This window comes from Myotis daubentonii, chromosome 13 (genome assembly GCF_963259705.1).
Source record: "Myotis daubentonii chromosome 13, mMyoDau2.1, whole genome shotgun sequence".
In the NCBI taxonomy this organism is placed as follows: domain Eukaryota; kingdom Metazoa; phylum Chordata; class Mammalia; order Chiroptera; family Vespertilionidae; genus Myotis; species Myotis daubentonii.
In genome coordinates, this window is record NC_081852.1 from 11455799 (window position 1) to 11477471 (window position 21673).

The window sequence follows — 21673 nt, forward strand, 5'->3', positions numbered from 1 at the left end:
CCTGCCAGACTGATAACCCCCTAACCACTCCCCTGCCAGCCTGATCAATGCCTAACTGCTCCCCTGCCAACCCGATCGCCCCCAACTGCCCTCCCCTGCTGGCCATCTTGGGTCCACATGGGGGCGGCCACCTTGTGTGTTGGAGTGATGTTCAATTTGCATATTACTCTTTGATTAGATAGGATAAAAAATCATAAAATTTTCCATTTTAATCATTTCAAAGTGGCATTGATTATATTCACAGGGACCCCACTATGGGAAGTCACTGCTAAGTGAGTACAGGGTTTCCATTTGACATGAAAAAAATTCTAGAACTAGATAATGGTGTATGTATATTTGGCATTTTTGTTCATCCTCACCCAAGAATATGATTATCATCGGTTTCAAAGAGAGAGGAAAGAGAAGGGAGGGAGAGGGAAACATCTATGTGAGAGAAACATCTTTGGGTTGTCTTCCTTATGCCCCAATTTGGGGATTGAACTCATAACCTGGGTATGAGGCCTGACTAGGACTTGAACCTTGACCCTTCTGTACACAGGACGATGCTCCAACCAGCTGAGCCATACTGTCCAGGGCTTGGCAAAAGTTGGCTTGAACAAAAACATAACAAAGTGTAAGTGGGGAGGCTTTAGATCTCATCCTGTGCTTCCAAGAGTAAGATCTGTGGAAGACTTCTTTCATGGCCTAATATCATGTGTCACAATTTTGCATAATTGTGTCAAAAGTATAGAGTTGTTGTGATAAACAATCTTACTGTGTGTGTCTAACATCGCAAGATGGACATTTAATACATGTCAGTTTATCCCAGCTACTGGTCTCTGTGGCTGAAACCTAAAGTGAAGTTGGCATGTGTTGGACATTAACTCTCCAGCAGCTCTCCCCTGGCATTGCCCTTCCCTTGGCATGGGGCATCTCACCAGGAAAGTGAATACATTGAATGACAATAGGCAGCTAAGTGAATGGCAAATATTCACTATGCTTTAGTGGCATAAAAGCAAGTTCACTTGTAGCACGGAATATTGTGCCAATACATTTTTTAATGTAGCAGAGAGATTTAGGAGGCTGAAAGGGCATTCGTAGAATTCAGAAACAAATTGTGAAGAAGTGTGTGATTGAATCAGTAAGAAATAATGAGGCTATGCTTGAAAAGTCAGAATCAGGATTAGGTACTACACTGAGGAATTAGGAGAAAGATGAAAGGGGGTATAGGAGGCAGGAAAGGGGAGTGGGGGAAGGAGAGGGGAGATATTGATTTAGTCATGCACGAGGTATTGATTTAGTCTTCCTTTTCTAGGAAAAGCTGCAAAATCATGTATATCCAAAAGGCAGTAAAACAACGGGGAAGGACTGGCTACTCAGGAGGGTAGCCTGACTCTTCAATTTTCTGGAAGCAAAGCTTTTCAGAAGGAGGGGGTCCTGGAAGCTTGGGATGGAGTGTGACTACATGTCTTAAAGAAATGAAGGAAAGAAATGCCGCCTATGGACCACAGCAATGTCACTGTAACTATGTTCCTTGATGCTTCAAATAAAAGAGTAAGTCCTAATTAAGCCGGAGAATCAAGTTTTTAATGAATTTTCATTCATTCATTCATTCATTCATTCATTCATTCATTCATTCATGTATGCATTTATTTCTTTAATCAACAATAACATTTGAACATTTGAAAACTTATTACCTGCAAGGTCAAAAATACTCTTTTTTTTTTTTTTTTTTTTTTTGGTTAAGTGTTGGGAAAAAGGAAAAATATAAAGGAAGAAAGACAAATTTTTTGTGTGAAAGAAAACTCCTGGGAGGAAGGTCAGGAATGCAGGAAATTTAAGAATTTGAAGCCTTTTTTCCACTTACCTGAATGTGAAATCCTTAGGCTCACATTAGCTTCTGCAAGCGTAACATCACACAGGTAGAACTCACTTTAACATAAGGGAAATTATAAAGCTTGGTTATAAATTCTTTAAAACAAATCATATTTCCTAAAACACATAATGCCCTGCATGGTCAAAAGTTTCAGTGTTTCCTCCATAAATACCTCATTAATCCCCGATGGGGCAGGGAATGAAACTGTCAGCGGTGCTACAAATAAGCAGTGAATCTTCCCATGATGTCCAGAGGGCTCTGGTTTAGAAATTCAGCATTAATTGGGTTATAGTGAAGTTTCTCTTTACTTTGGAAATTCAACTAAACAACACTAGGAAAAAAGTTAGAAGGGGGCAGAAATAAAGAGAAACATTTAATAGCAACCATTGGTCCTGCAGGGGATGAAGAATTTTACTCTATTCTACAAAGGCTGGTTTGATAATAAAATCAACATGAGACAGATTAACAGGAGAAAATCAAATTCAATTCATGCGTATGGAACCCACATACACGAGAAAGTCAGAAACCTCACATAAATGAAAGATTCAGAGATAAAAAGGTATATATGACATCCTGAGCTAAGGGATAGGATAAAGGCCTGGGGATTTGCCCTAACCGGTTTGGCTCAGTGGATAGAGCGTCGGCCTGTGGACTGAAGGGTCCCAGGTTCGATTCGGGTCAGGGGCATGTACCTTGGTTGCGGGCACATCCCCAGTAGGGGATGCAGGAGGCAACTGATAGGTTTCTCTCTCATCGATGTTTCTAAAGGCCTGGGGATTTAAGCAGAGGAGGGTAATTCATCAGAAGAAGAGCAGATGTTGGGTAATTAGATGTTTGTCCAGTCAAACAGATGGGTTACTCAGCTGAAATGTGTCTCTGGTAATAATTCCCATTCTGGAATAGACCCTGAGTTAGAGTCTTCTAGGTAGTTAAGGCAGGGACGGAAGTTTCTCTGAGCCCACGGAGTCTTAATGGTCTTCAGTTTGAAACAAGCTACATGCTGAAGTGGCATATTTTGGGGTCTCATATTCTGCTCTTTTCTAGTCGCATCTGACAATTAATTCAAAGAGATTATGTCCAGGAGAGAACTCAGTGAGATGGTGGCCTGAGACCAGTGCCTTTAGTGGGTTTGGTCACTGACCCTTCATTACCTGAGTCTCTACTGCTGATGGTGATATCTGAGTGAGAGATGCTCAGGAGGCATTGACTTAGGATGTGGGACAGTCCTTCTATAGATGGAAGCCAGAGCCTCTGTTCCATCTCTTGGAGCTGCTTTCCCTTAGGATTTATCTCTTGGGAACTGTTGGCTTTTTCTCTAATCACAATGGATTTTCCAGTGAGAACATCTCTCTGCTTCTCCCTAAAACTGCCACTTCCCTCTTTGAGGGACATTTCCTAATTTCCATGTCCGGATTCTTATTACTGGTTGTAATTACTGGATTCTATGGCAACTCTCTGAGTGGCCCTGCCGTGTTCTCCGCTCTCGGGTTCAGCAGCCGAGGCAGCACTGGCCAGTTCTCTCTGTGCTTTCCTTGACCCTATATACCTAGATTGTACTCATCTCCATTCTAGAGACTTGATATTAGCCCTGCATCTACATTGTGAGTTTAATAGATGTCTGAGGACCAGATGACGCTTATATCTAACTCATAGCAAGTAGCACATTTTTAATGCATAATAAGTAGCATAAGAAATAATAAATATACTGTTTCTCAGGAATCAACTCCTCTACCTCAGTGGCAGGATCCACTTGTAAAGGCCATTGTATCAAAGTCAGACTTCAGCTTGATCACTAAATGTTTTCACTCATAAGGACAGTAAAAGTCTAGGAATTACAAGCAAAATTACAGCCACTGCAAATATTGGTGAGAGAAAGGTCTTTGTTTTGGATAAAGTGCAGTAGGACAGACTGACCTCTGGTAGAAAGTGATCAGTACCCACCAGTAGTCCTGACACATGGTCTGTGGTCAGTAGATAGTACATTTGCTGACCATGAGCCAAGGTGAAGTGGGAAACCCTAGGGATGATGTTAATTACTACATTTATTTGAATTTAAGTTACTATCTAGTATAGTGCCATTATTTTATGGAGTCCAAAGGAAGAAGTATAATTAGCTTTCAACACAATGCTTTCTTATGAAAATTTTATTTTAGATATAGTGTTTTCATGTATATCATGCTGGTCTATTCTATAACTTTCTGAATACACAATATATTTTGTTTCACTGTTGGTTATAATGTATTATTTTTAGGACATTTTAAATGACAAATAAACTGAACATACCTCGTACCAGCAATGCAAATAATACACAGTCAAAGCCATATTTAACAGACAGCTACAGCAAAGCTTGGTCCATATCAAGCAATAGCAACCTACAACACAGGTCCCTCCTGGCCTGCTGCATGGCTGATACACACTGAAACCCTCCATGGGCTCTGAGGGATATCAGATTTCAGGAATTTGCTCTATGTGAAAAAAATACATATTACAAATTTTTAAATGGAACATGCTCTCTGCCTTTATTGTGATGAATTTAATAGACGTAAGGGTAGCTCTACTTCAATCAAATGATGTGAAGATTTGTAGGACAATAATTAATTCTAAGGAAATTGATTCTAACAAGTTGAAATTTGTCACCATGACAAGACAATCATTATTCTAAGGGATCTGCTGTCTGTACCTGGCAACAAACACCAGGCTTGCCATTAGGGACAGAGCAGAGTGATGCAGTGCCATCGTGAGCATCCAGAGGGCAAGCTGCCTCTAACAACACTAATGGCAACACTGGTATAGGCAGAGTGTGTGCCAGACTTGGTGCTGCATTGTTTGTACTAAGTTTTATAGCAATCTTCTGAGTGAAGAACCACTGTCAGAACGTTTTATGGATGAGGATCTGAGGTGCAGGAAGGCTAAGTAACTCACCGGGTACCCCACAGCTAGTAAGTAGAGGGGCAAAATTCAAAATTTAGCAGCCTGACTGCAAAGCTCAAGCGTGTCCCACACTGCTATGCTGTCCCCTGGCAAGTTAGCGTGGGCCAGCAGCCTTTCTCTTTATGTGACAGGTGTTCATAAATTAGACGTTTGTGAGTTGGGAAGTCGTTGTGCCTCTTTGGCTTGCTATCACAAGCAATCCTAATTCTCTCCAGCCCTCACTGTGGGACCAATCAAAGCAGGTGCACTGGCATAGAACATCGGAGAGTGAGTGGTTGCAAAGCACTTGTTTTTTTATGTAGTCTTTCTAGAAGTGTTTAGTTTGTGGGCTTATAAAAGTATTTTTCAAATACAAAATTATTAGAGTGTAGTCCATATAAAAGCATATAATATAAAAGCAAAAGAATTTCCTCCTCCTGTTCCCTACCACTCCAAGGAGAAGTCACTCTTCCCACTTTGAGGTGTCTTCTATATAATTTACATAAAATAAGCTTTTAGATTTTACAAAAATTATATCAAATTATTCAATTGTTACCAAACTTGACATTTGCCTCACCAATATATCATCAGTATAGAAACTCAATTTTATCTATTTCAGTGAAAAGGGAAATTATCGGTTCATGCATTCCAAGGAAGGATTGGGTGATCGACTATAGGATCAGAAGGATAGAATTGGAACCCAAACTCTGTACACTCTTCCTATTTCAGATTATTGTGTATTTTCGCCTTGATTGGCCTCTCTCATTGCCAAGTAAGTATCTCTACAGGAGAGGAAATGTGGCTCCCATCAATTCCCGTTCCATTTTAAAAACCTGCGGCATGACTCAATTGATTCCACTCTACTAGGCATCTATCTTGATTTGGACCAATCAACTGTACGTAAGTGACTGTGGAGTTATGACTGTCACCTATTTGTTCAGCTACCCAAACCTGGAATATTCAACAGTGGCCTATGGGGCATAATAACTGCAAATATGCCAATTTCAAGTTCGAACCACATAGCTGAGGGCAGGAGCTAGGGGTAGTTTCCAGAAGTATTGAAGGCTAAAATAATATTGCTAAGATAAAGTTATCTGGATGGATAAAATGATGGGAACTCATTAAGCAAGTATGAATGTACTATAGATTGTCATCTCTCTATGGATGGTCACTCACCTTAGCTCACATTTTTCATTATTGCAAATATTTTCCATTATTATAAATAATGCTTTTATAATAATTTTGTACACATTTGAGTCCATATAAACATTTATGTTGACTAGATTTATAGAAATGGAAGTGCAAGTTCAAAGTATATGTACATCCCCACTGAAAAATACTTGTACCAAGTTATACCACCACTAATGGTGAATGATTATGCTACTCTCAAATCTCCTAAAAATATTGGATAACATTAAATGAAGGGAAATAAAGAACTTTCAGAAGTGGATTAAAATTATTGAAATCTCGCCAAAACCGGTTTGGCTCAGTGGATAGAGCGTCGGCCTGCGGACTGAGGGGTCCTGGGTTCGATTCCGGTCAAGGGCATGTGCCTCGGTTGTGGGCACATCACCAGTGGGAGATGTGCAGGAGGCAGCTGATCGATGTTTCTCTCATCATCGATGTCTCTAACTCTCTGTCTCTCTCCCTTCCTCTCTGTAAAAATTCAATGAAATATATTTTAAAAAAATTATTGAAATCTCTAGGCTTTGTTTTCACTGTACTTCAAGTTATATGGCTTTGAGAATGAATTGACACTAAATATAGTATTAAGTGTCTGAATTTTGGGATCTTTTTCATCAAGAGTGGAAGAACATTTAATCTTAAAGGTGTGTAGAGATATGGCTTGAGTTCTTTCTTAGGAAGCAATATTATGAAAGGATCTTTTAAAATTTGGCTTTAGCTATTGAGGGCCAACTTCAACATTTATTTGGGCTGCTCTCTTTCTCAATTCATTAGCAGTGTCAGTCTTCTAAATCAGAAATCATTGTTTGTGGTGAGGGCAGTGAGAGTGGAAGAAACAGTGTGCCAAAGAGAGCCTCACACAGGATGAGGATATATTTGTGTATTTAATTTCTTAGATGACTCAATGATGTTCTGAGCACACATACTAGAGCATACATTTTTCTCAACATACTTTGTACAATGATTCACCTGGATCTTGTTAAAATGCAAATCTCAATGTAGTAGTTTAGGAATGGGGCTGAGCGTCCACTTGCCAACAAGCACCATGTGCTGCTGAGGTGGTTGGTCCATGGACCACACTGTACAGAGGAACAGGCTTATAGATTACAAAAGGGAGAGGACCTAAGATTTAAGCGTCATTGTGTTAAATTTTTATAAGAATATCAGTGTGCAGGCAAGTTATTGGCCCAAGATCACTCAGTTCAAATCTTGAAGCCATGATTCAACCACAGGTCAACTTGAGTAAAAACATAAATAAATAAAAATCTGTTTTTTTCTTAGTCACAGCTGAACACCCAAGTCAAGTCTTGTGGTCTGAGAATTTGGAATGAAGGAGACAACTTAAGGAAAATTTTACATATTTATGTTCAAAAACGTCATGAGCTAGTTGGGGAAACACAAAGCATTGTATACAATGCAATACATTCTGTAATACAAGGATATGTAATAATTGTGATTTATAATTTTATTTATTTATTTTTAAAATTTTAAATTAATTTTAGAGAGAGGAAGGGGGAGAGAGAGAGACAGAGAGAAACATCAATGCAAGAGAGAAACATTGATCGGTGGCCTCCTGCATGTGCCCCGATAAAACCCACAACCTGGGTATGTGCCCTGACCAGGAAGCAAACCAGCTATGCTTTGGTGTACTGGACAACACTCCAACCAACCAGGACTAAGTTTATTTTTAATGACAGATACAATTTATATTGGATGCAAATTAAAATATATGTAAATTAAAAATTAAATTACCTATAACCTCAATATCCAGAGATTATAAGAAATAATATGTATATGTTTTGTATATCATTATGTTTTATATTTATTTTTTCTATAAATACATAGATTTATGTCAGGATATCTCAGAAATAGTTTCTGGGATGAGACTAAAAGTTATCTCCTGACAACAGCTTAACCCTATAGGAAACTGAAGCTGGTTGTTTTACCTACTAGTCAAAATTAGCAGCTACCAGTTATATATGCTTAGAGGTTTCTGTCTGTCTCTTGTATGGTACTAAATGACTCTTACAAGACAATAAATATGTTAATTATATTGTGTTTTCTATTTCTTTATGATGTTATCTTGTATGCTTGTTCCTCACCTCTGAATTCCACCCCCAAGAATAACAGCAATAATTAAATTACGCAAGTTAGCATGAAATAGGAATGAATAAGCTTCAAGGCTTCCCTTATTCTCCTTCATCAATTCAAAAGTTATGTGTCATTTTGTTGTTCGAGTTGTCCAAGAACATTTACATACACAAAGCGGGAATTCCTGTTTCAGCGAAGGCCAGGCCCCGCCAGGCCTACAGCCAGAAAGCAAGGAACTCGGCCGGCGAGGGCCTGGGCTTCCGTGGCCTCTGCTCAGCTGCAGGTCCTGGGGCCTCACCCTCGCAGCCGAAACCCATGACAGGGTGTGGACAGGCACCGCAGACGGGCGTGGAGAGGCCCTCAGCACGTCTCTGTCTGTGCTTCCTCCTCCGTCCGCCCACCAGCAGCGATGGTGGAGCCCCAGGCAGGACACCCTTCCACACCAGCAAGTGCACGGCCAGCAGAACTTGTCCTCTGGGAGGACCCTGGCCTCTCCCTCTGACAGTAGCCAGGCCAGCAGAGGGCCACTGCAAACTGCTTCAGCAAGTTCAAATCCAGGTCAATAGAGACATCTGTGCTTCAGGTTTAGCAGGAGCCTGAGTGAACTGAAAACAGACCCAGTGAAGACACTCAAACTTCACATGGTGGGCGGCACGGGCGATGATGAAAGAATCTGGAAGGCCCAGTGGTGCTCGCCACACTTTACATGGAGCATGACAACCACAAGCTCCCCACAGTCTATCGGGGTACCTGCAAGGTCTCCATGCAAACCGCTGCCAGTAAACAGACGTGCTGCCGAGGCACACAGCTCCCAGGGCCGGAGGGCTGCGTGAGTGGGAGACCGAGCATGCCCTGACACAGAGCCCTCTCAGTGTGTCCACATAGTGGGTATCTAGCATTTCCAGGGCCTTCAAAAACATTGTCTCTGTACCAGCCATGGAGTTTCAGCTGTGAAAGGCTGCCAGGAGCCGCCAGGAGAGGTAGCTGCCCCTGGCTGCCAGGCCAGCCACTCTACCCATCTGGGAGGGCAGCACAGACTGACTTGGTGTGTGTCCCCTTGGGCACATCTCCTCTCCCTCTTCCCTGATTTTCTCTTTCTTTTCATCTATTTTTTTTTTTTGTTTGCTGTTGTTGGAGAGGGGAGATGGTTCTATTGTAATAAACAGACCACCCAAACGGAAACACACACATACTCTCTCTCCTTTTCTCTCTTCCTCTCCCCGCTCTTTCTCTCATGTCCTGAAATTCACTCATAATGTCTATTACCATTTCTTTGGGCAGATTAGATTAGATCATTCTTTATAATAAACTGCATGTTACATAGTAAATGTGTTCACATCACACCCTCTGGTGTGAAAGGGAAGCACATAGAGATAAGAATCTCCAGGCCAGATGGTTTCAACTGTAATCACTTAAATAAAATCAAGGATGGCCTGAGAAGCCAGAAGAGCACTGAGCTACTTCTGAAAAAAAAAATTCTCTGGAATATCAGTCAACAAAATTCAGCCAAATGGCCTTTTGAGCACAACTGTGTTCCAGCAAACACTACAGAGTGCTAAGATGAACACACTTCACCTGTTTCCATAAGCCGGTCGGTGGCCACAGCCTCTGGGTTCCATAGCTCTAGCATAGATTAAATATTTTATCTTCAAGGAAATGCAATCGGAGAGGAGAATGAGGACTTGGCTTCATCTGATACTTGATTTACTTTCCCTGCCATTTTGATGAGCCGCATTTTGGTGTTGATTTTCAATTCAACTGCTGTTGCAGCACCAGAATCCTGAATTATGAACAAAAAAGAGCAGTTTCATTTAGAAATAAATATTTATTCCAGCAGCTGTGGACTCGGGATTTAAATATCATGCTAACTTGCTGAATGCAAACAGACACAGCACGAAGTCAAGAGAGGAGCGAACGGCAGACACACCTGTGTGCCCCCTCACTGGGTATACAGTGTGGCGGGTTTGTGGCTTGCCTCTTGTTATCTGCCTATTTCTTCCCTCCCCAACGTTCACTAGGAATCCTCCAACCACTGCATTTCCAGCTCTGCCCCTACAGACCAAGTGATTCCTTCATTCTCTTCATTGACTCATTTGATAAATATTCAGAGTGGCTAGCGAGTACTATGCTCAGCTATGGAGATACAATAGTTAAAATAATTTATATTAGACAAATATATGATGTAGTACTGAGCTAAGTGCTATTTTTTAAGGTATCTTTTGATAGCTGTTGGAGCAGAACATGGTATAATTAATTATGGGTAAATAATCAGTGCATGAGTAGAAATATAAACTGTAAATATATAAGAAAGCAAATTATAGACAGAGCTAGAGAAAAATCACAGGGTCTGGAAGGTTATCTGAGAAAGATAAAGACAAATAATTGGTTATGACATAGGGATGACATGTGGCAGAAGTGGTGATACAGAAAGAGAAGGAGAGACCAGATTCTGAAGAACTTGGAGTGGAAGAGCTGGGTCTTTATTCTGGAGGTGAACCAGCAATGACTGTGGTCAGATGAAGTGTGTATTCCACGATGATCACTCCAGTTGAGGATGGAGAATTTTTATTAGAAATTCAAGATTCTAGATTTTTTTACAAGATGTAGAAAAAAAGTTTTGAGACCACAGTTTTTGGTAACACATTGATTACCAAGATTGTAGCTTTTAAAAGTGACTAATTTTTAGTGAAATTACTGATGAGTACACTTCTCCACTCTACAGTTGGCTATAAGAAAATGAGGTTATTTTTGCATACCTTAACATTAAAGCAAGAGGTAGTATAGTGAGTAGGATGCTCTGAATATCTGACTCCCTTTTGATCTTCAGTGATGATACTTATGATCAAACAAAGATACTAAACTAAAACCAGTTCTTAATGGAAAGGAACTGTTTATAGGAGGCTTATAGAGTGTCAGCCCAATCCTAGCCCCTTCTTTGGTAAACTTCCCCTCTCACAGCCCCTGTATATTTGGCACAATAAGAAACCTATCCCCTGCCATAACCAGTTTTTCTCCGTGGTTAGAACTTTGGCCCACAGGTTTCAGGTTCCATTCCAGCCAAGGGCACGTGCCTCAGTTGCAGGATAGATTCCTGGCCCATGAGGATCTGTGGGGGAGGCAACCAATTGATGTGATGTGTCTCTCTCACATCAATGTTTCTCTCTCCCTGTCTCTCCTCCTCCCTTCCACTTTCTCTAAAAATCAACGGGGGAAAAAATCCTCAGGAGAGGATTAACAAAAATAAGGAAACAAAAAAACTTATCCCCAAACCCTGTCTCCAAGTGATGGACAAATGATAGGCACATGACCTATGAATAATCAATCCTTTATTATTTTTCTAAACATGTTTTTATTTATTTCAAAAAGAGGGAGGGAGAGGGATAGAGAGAGAGAAACAATGAGAGAGAATCCTCTATTGGTTGCCTCCTGCACGCCCCCTATAGGGGATCAAGCCTGAAACCTGCACATGTGCCCTCACCAGGAATTGAACAGTGACCTCCTGGTTCATAGGTTGATGCCCAACCATTGAGCAACACTGGCCAGGCCAAGCCTTTAAACTGGCCTAATACACCTAACTGTGTGACTTGGTAGGAAACGCTACCTTGCCACCCAAACCATAATCTATGGAGAAGTGTCTTTGTTATCACTTAGTAGTTTGTTAGGAAGGCAAAATCTCAGGCTCTATCCAAGACTTCCTAAATCAACCTACATTTTACCAAGACTCCCAGATGACTCATATTCATATCAAATTTTAGCAGGTTTGACTGTCTTGAGAATTTAAATTAAAAAACATGTGAGTTAATAACTGGAAAGAAACAGACACATATAAAATATTACTATGTTCATGTTCATGGCCAATTAGTTCTATAGAAACCCTCTGACTACTCCTGCAACTGAAGTGCCTGTAACTACCCCAAGTCTAGACTCTCCTTCCAGTTCCAGGTGTTCAGATTCCTCCTGCAACGTATCTGCTCTTAAATTTCCATGCAAGTCACCTCGTTCATGTAGATATGTACAATGAACTCCCTACTCTTTGAACCAGCTTGAGATTGTTTCCTACAACAAAAGTTGCCAACATAAAAGACTTTGCAGTAGCAATCGCTGAGGAGTTAGCAAATACAAAGCTCCAATCCGATCCCTAAGAGGAACAATTTCTCTTGTGCATAAAATTGGCAGCAACACGTTTCCCCAGTCAGAGCCGGTCCGCCAGGGAAAAGCGATCACTCCCACTAGGATGTGCATTGATTCCTCAGGCAAGCAGAATGGCGCCTCCTCCACAGAAAAGGGTCATTGACTCCTGACCTGTACGAAGGGAAGAAGCCATGTCCACAGGAGATGGCCCTGCGTTTTCACAGGCAGAACTGGCAATCTTTGCTGATGCTTCTCTAGGGAGGAGGAGAGGAGGTTTAATGTAGATATTCCTATTTTAAAGTCAGGAAGCTTGCCTTTTTACCCTTGCCAGGAAAGTCTGTATATTTATTTACATTTTCTCTTTTGTTTTCATAAACTTCTTTAAAAAAAGTAGTATCCCCCATAAACACTGTCCTGCCTCATTGCATGATATCTGGCCTCAAGCAAGTGGCTTAACCTTTCCGCTTCTTTATTTCTTTATTTATAAAAGGAAGACATGAAAGCCTGTCATCTCTCCTGTATGACGGCATGCCATAATCCAATCCAATTATATATATATATATATATACTAGGGGCCCGGTGCACAAAATTCGTGCACTGGGTGTGGGGGCAGGGGGGAGTGTCCCTCAGCCCAGCCTGCCCCCTCTCACATACTGGGAGCCCTCAGGCATTGACCCCCATCACCCTCCAATCGCAGGATCAGCCCCTTGCCCAGGCCTGACGCCTCTGGCTGAGGCGTCCGGCCCCGGCAGCGGGGACCTGCAGCTGCAGCGGCCCCACGATCGTGGGCTTCGCTTTAGGCCCAGGCAAGGGACCCCTAGCTCCCGGGACTGCCAGCTTCGACCGTGCCTAGCTCCCATAGCTGGCTCCACCCCTACTTCCTGCTATCACTAGCCAGGGTGGAAAAGGCACCTGATTCTCCGATCATGGCTGGGGGGCAGGGCAAAGGCGGCCCCAGGGCCGCCTTTGCCCTGCCCCCCAGCTCTTAGCTCCCCCCTGGGTTTCCGATCACTGTCAGTGGCAGGGGGCTTCTTCCTGCTTTCCCTTTCGCCTCCCTGCATTGTGCCTACATATGCAAATTAACCGCCATCTTGTTGGCAGTTAACTGCCAATCTTAGTTGGCAGTTAACTGCCAATCTTAGTTGGCAGTTAATTTGCATATAGCCCTGATTAGCCAATGAAAAGGGTAGCTCGTATGCCAATTACCATTTTTCTCTTTTATTAGTGTTGATATATAATTATATATATAATATACCAGTATATATAATATATGTAATTACAGATATCTAATTTTCAATGTTAGTTATATAAATGCAAGATAGTCCTTATATCCTGGGATGTCTTAGTACTTTTTTCAATATTTTTTAGAAGTGGAATGTTTTGTTGAAAGAAAATATTGCATTCTAAATAAAAGAGTTTTTGGTCTGTTTGAATTAGCTGCATGGTGATTTCCTGCTGGATGATCTGAGAAATTTATACTTTAAGCCCTATAACTAAATGCATGAAGTACAATGTGAAAATCAGATTTCTGTATAGCTTGAGACATCATATATTCACCTCAACAACTGCTTGTAGAGTGCCTGAACTATATATCAGCAACAGAGCAGAAATAGAAAGGTCTCAGTATATATATAAAACGCTACAGGTTATGTTCTAATTGATTGTTGAATTAGTGTTATTGAAGCACAAATACCTCATCAATTAGCTCTGCCTAATGAAAGTCAGCGAGAACTTCGCTCTACCTAATGATGGTGGGGAGAGAGAAGTGAGGTTATAATTGATCTATGCTATTAAGAAATAGTAGGAAATTGCGCCCTGGCCAGTGTGGCTCAGTTGGTTGAGCATTGTCCCATACACTGAAAGGTCACAGTTTGATCCCTGGTCAGGGCACAAGCCAAGGTTGTGTGTTTGAATCCTGGGAGGGGTGTGTGCAGTAGGCAACAGATCAATTTCACTCTCACATGGATGTTTTTCTCTCTCTTCCTCTCTCTTCCTTTCACTCTAAAATAAATAAAAGCATGTCCTCAGGTGAGGATTAAAAAAAGCAAGAAGAGAAATAGTAGGAAATTTTATGAGAAATAAGTAAGCAAAGAGTGTTCCATGCAAGAAGCATAGGTAAGTAAAGTCACAGTGGTGAGTGAGTGGCTTCAAAAGCATCACATAGTCTGATAAGATTGGAGCTTAATTTATGAGAGAAAATAAGTCAGAGTAGCTTAAAAAGTAGAAAAGCTTAAAAAAAAGATAGGTTGGGGCCAAGTTGTGAAAAGCTTTGACTTTCATGAAACTCTATTTTTGCAATACATGTTTAATAAAAGAAAACAAAATGGCTAAATATTTATTTTAGAAGAATCTCTGTGGCAACCAGGTCAAAAAGAGTTTGCAAGATTGTCTCCTTTTGCTCCTGCGAGTCCACAGACCATTTTGTCATCCTGCTCCCCAGTTCCTGGGAATCTGACCTGCATAGATTGCATCAAATGTGTTGCCATGACTGCTAGGTTTTGGTAAGGCTACATCAATGGGCGGCCCCAGCAGGAGACTGGACAGGTGGAAGAGAGTGCTGCTGAGCTATGCTTGGCCTCCAGCTTCCTTCCTTTGGAGTCATTTCTTCCTTTTTCTTTTCCGTCATATATTTATTTATTCATTATTTACATCAGTGTGGATCCTTTTAATTTTATTCAATGGGGTTGTAATCTGCTACCATCGTATTTATTTTCAAGTAGTATTTTTAGGATCTTGGCTTTTGAGGGTCCTTCAAGCTCTAATGTCCTCTTGACACGTCCCTTCTTACTCTGAGGCTCAGCACAACATTCTAGATTCCCCTTCTGTGCCTAGTGCCCCAGCTCTAGAATTGGTCATTTCTCCATGGAGATCTGGTTCCTCTTAGTGATTCAGGGGTGCTTATTGCTGTTGTGATGCATCTAGGCCCTAGCAGCAAATACACCCGAGGAAATTCTGCCAGTTTATACTGACAACTCCACATCTAATCTAAGACCATAGCATTCATTTCAGTCTTCCCCTTTCTATATGTTTAATTCCTTTCTGACTGCCATTATTCTTAGTATATACTCATTTGCACAATCCTAGAATATATAGAAATTAGTTTCAGAATTAAAAACTAATATTACTGAGAAAAGGAAACCTACTCAGGTTTAGGGAATGATGGTACGTTCCTGCTGTCACTGACCCTGGAATATTGTACCATTTCTTGTTGGCTTCCCTAAAACTCTGTGACAGGTTTGCTAACAGGATTTTTATTAAACATTCTTTAAGTATCCAATCGGATCCTGCCCTCTCCTCTCTACTGGGTCAATAACTGATAAAATGTGTAGAGTGACTGCTTCCCAGGGCTTTAGAATATGTAGCAAGAGTCAATCTGCCCAAGTTCTTATCTCCCTGCAGGCTTTGAGCACTGTGTCAGCACCAATGGATTTATCCAGCTTCTTACTTAATCACGAACACAACTGTAGTGAGCCATGCCAGAACCTCATATTATGAAATGTATGTAGACAGAGATCTAGGAAAAGTCATACACCATTACACACTTTAGAGAAATAAGTACATAATGGTTTAAACTAGCTGGTTATATTCACTCTAATTAATAACATTCTGTTATTTTTGTTCTCCACTTATATCTGGTTCAGGGGTTACATGACAGTTTTTCCATAGCTACCTCTCATTGGCAAGACTTATAAAGAAACACAGAGCATTTCTGCAAGAAGCCATGTCATGATGTGGCATAAACACATTTTTGGCTGGTGTAACACTGTGATTTATAATAAGAAATATATGCTTGGTCTTCATGCCTATTACAGTCACATGGTTCTAAGTACTTTGAAATTTCCTGTGATGAGACCAAAAAAGGTATCTTGGTTGTCAGTGGAATTTTCAGTCCCACTCTCTTCCCACCCTCACCTCTTAGAAGAGGAGAGGGGCTGAAGATTGAGTTCAGTCACCTATGACCAATGATGTAATCAACCATGCATACATTAGAAAATCTCCATTAAAACCCCAAAGAGTTCTGAGAGCTTCAAGGTTGGTGAACACATGGAGATACAGGGAGAGACATGGAAGAGGCTGTAAAACTCCACATCTTTTTTTCCCATACTTTGCCCTGTGTATCTTTTCATCGGGCTGTTTATTCGTATCCTTTAATATCCTTTGTAATAAAGTGGCAATCTAGTGAGTAAACCAGTTTCCTGAGTTCTCTGAGCTGCTCTAGCAAACTAATTGAATCCAAGAAGGGGTGTGTGAAAACTTCTGACTTATAGACACTTGGTTAGGGGCACAGGTAACAACCTAGATTTTCAATTAACATCTGAAAGTGAAGGGCAGTCTTATAGAACTGAGCCCTTAACCAAAAATCTGATGTTATCACTGAGCAGATGATCCCAGCATTGGGTTGAATTGCAGATGCCTCACTTGGTGTTATTGGGAAAAACAACCACACATGAAATTGGGTGCAGAATTGTATCTGGAAGACCTAAAATTTATCTAGTATCAACTTGAATATGTACATTTACCATTATGAGTGTTCATAGACATGGAAGGAATCACAATTAGAGCTGAAATGTTAAAGCTCAGAAAAAATAGCTAGTTGAGTAACCAATGTTTGTATTAACCATAACATTGATTAAAAATAATATACTGATTATATACTGGAAAACAAGAAATTTCTTACCCCCACAACTGAGAATTTAAAGTGGTACAAAGTTTCTTAAAGGAAATTTGATTATTTTACACTGCATTTGGTATAAATTGCTTATAACATTTGATTTAGAAACAAACTGTTCTCTGATTATTCTTTAAAAATGAATAAGTAAGAAGTGACTTAAGAGGTTTGCATTAAATAATTTTTATCCTATCATATGTTTAATAATTAAATCTTGAAAACTTGTGAAAATATTTAATATTGATAGATTGCCTAAATCTACTTTGATGAAGCTTTTATAAAGTTATACCTTGATCCAATAAATAATGGTGGAGAATTAATCACAACATATTTTCTAAAAAAAAGCAGGACATGAAATGGGAAATTTATGTATTGATTTATATTAAGAAATATGGACCCAAATCCATTAGAGTTTAAAAAGTAATGTTATAAAATGTAAGCTAAAAATAAATTGGTCAGTTTGGGGGAATCCTAATGAACCAAATTATTATTTTGAAACACAGGAAATTAATGGGAAAGAATGAAAATTTTGTCTACATTTTTAAATTCATAATATACCAGTAAATAACCAAATGGAAGTGGGGAGGTTCTTTATAGAAGCATCCCAGGCAATGCATGAAGAAAAGTAATAAAATTGGGTTATCCCCATTTTGCCACACTTAATAAATTATTAGTGGATCTAAGCATTGTTTCTCAATGGCTACTAGTATCACAAAATAAGCGAGAACTAGACATTATGTATGCTTTAATGGAGAAATACATTCTGTAAGTATTTTTACTGTCTCAAAAATATTGAAATTGCATCTGGCCAAACCTTTCGACCCAAATATTACTTAGAGGAAACACGAAGGCAGAGGAGCATATCAATTCACACTTTGATGATACAATCACTTTACAATCTCTACAGAAATGTTTCTAAAATTGTAAGAGAATGAGAAGTATTGGAGAGAAGCACATATAGATTATTTATATTTTGATTCAAACTGTTAAAATTTAAGACATAAATTCATCGGACAAATTGACTAGATATCTGATGGTATAAAAATATTGTCTTTTGTTTTTAGTTGAATAATGGTCTAACGTTATGCTAAAAACAGAATTCTTATTTTTTACTGAAATAAGTACAGACAAAATATGATATCTGGAATTTGCTTTAAATAATTTTGTAGGGGGATAAGTAGTTAAGGGTATAGGGAAAACAAAACTAGCCATAAGTTGAAATTGTAAAACTGGATGTTGGGTAGTTGGAGATTAATTCAACTAGTATGGCCAATTTTGTATGCAATGGAAATTTTCTATAATAAAAACAAATGTATAAGGTGAATATAATTTACATAGTAATTCACTAGAGAAAGTAAACGAATGAAAACACCTCTTGTTTTCCTCAAAATCAACAAAAATTGCTTTTTTGTAATCTACATGGTTATAAAAGTTTTCTGACTCTGGAATTTCCAACAGCCAAAACTTCATTGGCATTTGTTATCCTGCCATTCCTCTACCAAAAGTCTAGGCAAACCAAGAAACTCAGAAAAATTATTATAGTACTTATGACCAATTTTGAATATCATAAAGTTGGCTTCCTTGCATCATAATTTATAACTAATTAGTCTTGACACACAGGAAGACCACCAATGTTATATTATATTTTTAAAATATTTTATTGATTTTTAGAGAGAAAGGAAGGAAAAGAGAGAAAGAGGAGAGAAAGAGAGAGAGAGAGAGAGAGAGAGAGAGAGAGAGAGAGAGAGAAACATTGATGTGAGAGCAAAGCATTGATTGGTTGCCTCTTGTGTGTTCCCTACCAGGGGAACAAGCCCTAGTCCCTTCTGTGCATGGGATGACACCCAACAAACTGAGTCACACTGGCCAGGGCTATCATTAAAATTTTAACCAACCAATTCAATGAATTTTCTTATTGATTTTTTTTCTTTTTTTTTTTTTTTAATCCTCACCTGAGGGTGTTTTTTATTGACTTTAAAGTCAGAGAGAGAGAGAGAGAGAGAGAGAGAGAGAGAGAGAGAGAGAGAGAGAGAGAGATTTGAGGAAGAAACGTTGATCAGTTGCCTCCCATATATGACCCAACTAGGGATGAACCTGAGACCTAGGTATGTGCCTTGACCTGGAATCCAAGGGCAACATTTTTGATGTAGGGAACCAACTGAGCCAACCAACAAGCACCTTACTGGTTTTCTTTTATAAGAATTTTGCAGACAGAACTTAGAAGAGAACCAAGAAGACAGAACCTACACAGAACCTACAGACAGAAGAACTTCGCTGGAGAGAACATGGCAAAAGATCCTGGACTGAACCTGACTACAGAAATTGGCAAGAGAACCTGACTAGAACCTGGTGACCGAACCTGGCTAGAGATCTCAGACAGAACCTGGCTGGAGAACCTAGCGAGGGAACATGGCTACAGAACCTGTCTGGAGAACCTGGAGAACCTGGCTGGAGAACCTAGCAAGAGAACATGGACACAGAACTTGGCTGGAGATTGTGGCTAGAGATCCTGGCAAGGCTGCTGATCAATTGAACACTGTCTCCATGTCCTTCGTTCTTCGCTGACTCCGTCTACGCCTTTGGGGACCCCTGGACCCGCTGGGGCTGGACCCCAACAATTTACCGCTATTTAGAAAGGACCCCTGCCTCATGCATTTACTCCAAACCCAAACCACACAGATTCCTTGCCCTTTTCTGTGCAAGACACCTTAGATTCTTGCTGTGTCCTGACATTTCAACTGTTCCTTCCCTGTCTTCCATATACCTACTCATCAATGAAACTTCCATTTAAATACCATATCTTATGTGAACCTTTGTCAAGCATAATTACTTCTCTTATGCTCTCTTAGAATTTTATACAAACTTTATTACATAACTCTAATATTTTATCATATCTATTTGGTCCCATCTATTTATTTTCCTGCTTAATTTGGAGCTTCTTGAGGACAGAGTACCCTACCTTCAGTGCAATGTCTGTCATACTGTAGGTGCTCAGTAGGCACTGGGTAGCTGGGTGACTAAATGAGGCAAATTAATGTGTTCTCTTCTGGCTTTAAGGCATTCATCTTACAAGGCATTTTTGCCCACTATTTAATTCCCAACTTTATTCTGGATAAAAAATCCGACATCTAAATTGATGGATCATGCCATACTACAATAAGGTTTCCGGAAGATACACACACACCCTCAAGCACTTCTATCACATTTTCCATATTTTATATTTTGACATATTCTGTGAAAACCATCTGTTATCACTTTAATAATCATATTTTTATGAGATAAATGCATTTTAAAACAAACAGCCAATTCTATCATTCTATTTAAAATGACCATAGAATTGTATAAGGTACAATCTTTAGGGAGCTTCATGCTCTAAATTTTAAAGGATTTTCAGCTATAGAAGAAATTCATCCAAGATATAATAGGTTATTGGAACAATTAATATACAAATACATTTAATGTGGGCCACCATGTGCATGTTCAATCAGGGATACAATAAACTGCCTCTTTCCATTATCCCATTCATTAAATCCTTTCAAATATTATGCTCAAAGAACAGTTTAAGCCTCAGTTTCTGAAAACCAGTTATTAGGTTGTATACACCTTTACTATGATAAGAAAATTACAGAAAGTGAGCGTGAAGCCCAAACCTTAAAAAAAGTTAGTTCTGTTAATTAGTAATACCTCTTTCACATAATAAATGTGACTATAAGATTCGACCATTTTCCTGCCTTACTGATGCACTGCTGGGAATTTGTGAGATCATTTTTGAAACTTTAAATATTGCTGGCAACTCTCCCTCCCCAGGTAGGAAGAGCTGGTGGAGAGAGTTTTTCACCATTTTCACACCCACCGAGGCTCATCCCCACAGATGATAGGCTCACCCCTATCATCTCTGCCAAGAAAGTTCTGCTCTATGAAGCTTGTCTTAGTATTTGAGGGCACCCGTGACTGACAGATGACTCCATGTCACTTAGGCCAATGGAAGAATTTGACAAGAAAACAGAAGTTTCTACTTCTTCCTCATTTAGAGAAGCTACTCAGCTCTAACCCTGGATTTACAGCAACACAAGATTTTTCAATTATATCAGAGAATACAAAGAAAAAAAACCATTGAAATTCAGTTTCTTTATTGAAATTTTAGAGCACTATTTAGAAAAGGAAATAGTGGTTTTTGAATGAGAACAATATAGTGATAAAGATACATAAAATACCTGTACATCAACAATAAATTATGCATAAGAAAAATAAAAAAAAAGAATTTTGCAACTAATTCTCTTGAATTTCTAAGATACATATTAATAGCATCAGCAGTACTAAACAATTTTCTTTATCTTTTTTAGTAATGTATATTTTTTAATTTTTACATTTGTCTGCTTGAAGTGTTGATAAATATTAGTGAAGACAATACCCATTTTTGTTTCTTCTTCATAACTAGATTTTGGTTTGAGAGACTATATCACTTATAATTTTTAAAAATTTTTTAAAACTTTCATTGAGATATAAATGGCATATAACAGTATATTAGTTTCAGGTGTACAACATGACTCAATATTTGCATATGTTGCAAAATGATCACTACAATAAATCTAGTTAACCTCTGAGACATTATACATAGTTACAATAAAAATAATTTTCCTGTGATGAGGACTTTTAAGGTTTACTCTCTTGGCAACTTTCAAATATGCTATACACTATGAGTAACTACTAGAGGCCCAGTGCACGAAATTTGTGCACTTGGGGAGGTCCCTCAGCCTGGCCTGTGCCCTCTCACATTCCGGGAGCCCTTGGGGGATGTCCGACTGCTGACTTAGGCCTGCTCCCCACCAGCC

The 21673-nt window shown here is 39.5% G+C and overlaps 1 pseudogene; it reads right to left on the reverse strand.

The window, feature by feature from the left end:
• The window catches only part of LOC132214639 (histone chaperone ASF1B-like), a 38755-nt pseudogene that overhangs the window by 12952 nt on the left and 4130 nt on the right, over positions 1 to 21673 (reverse strand).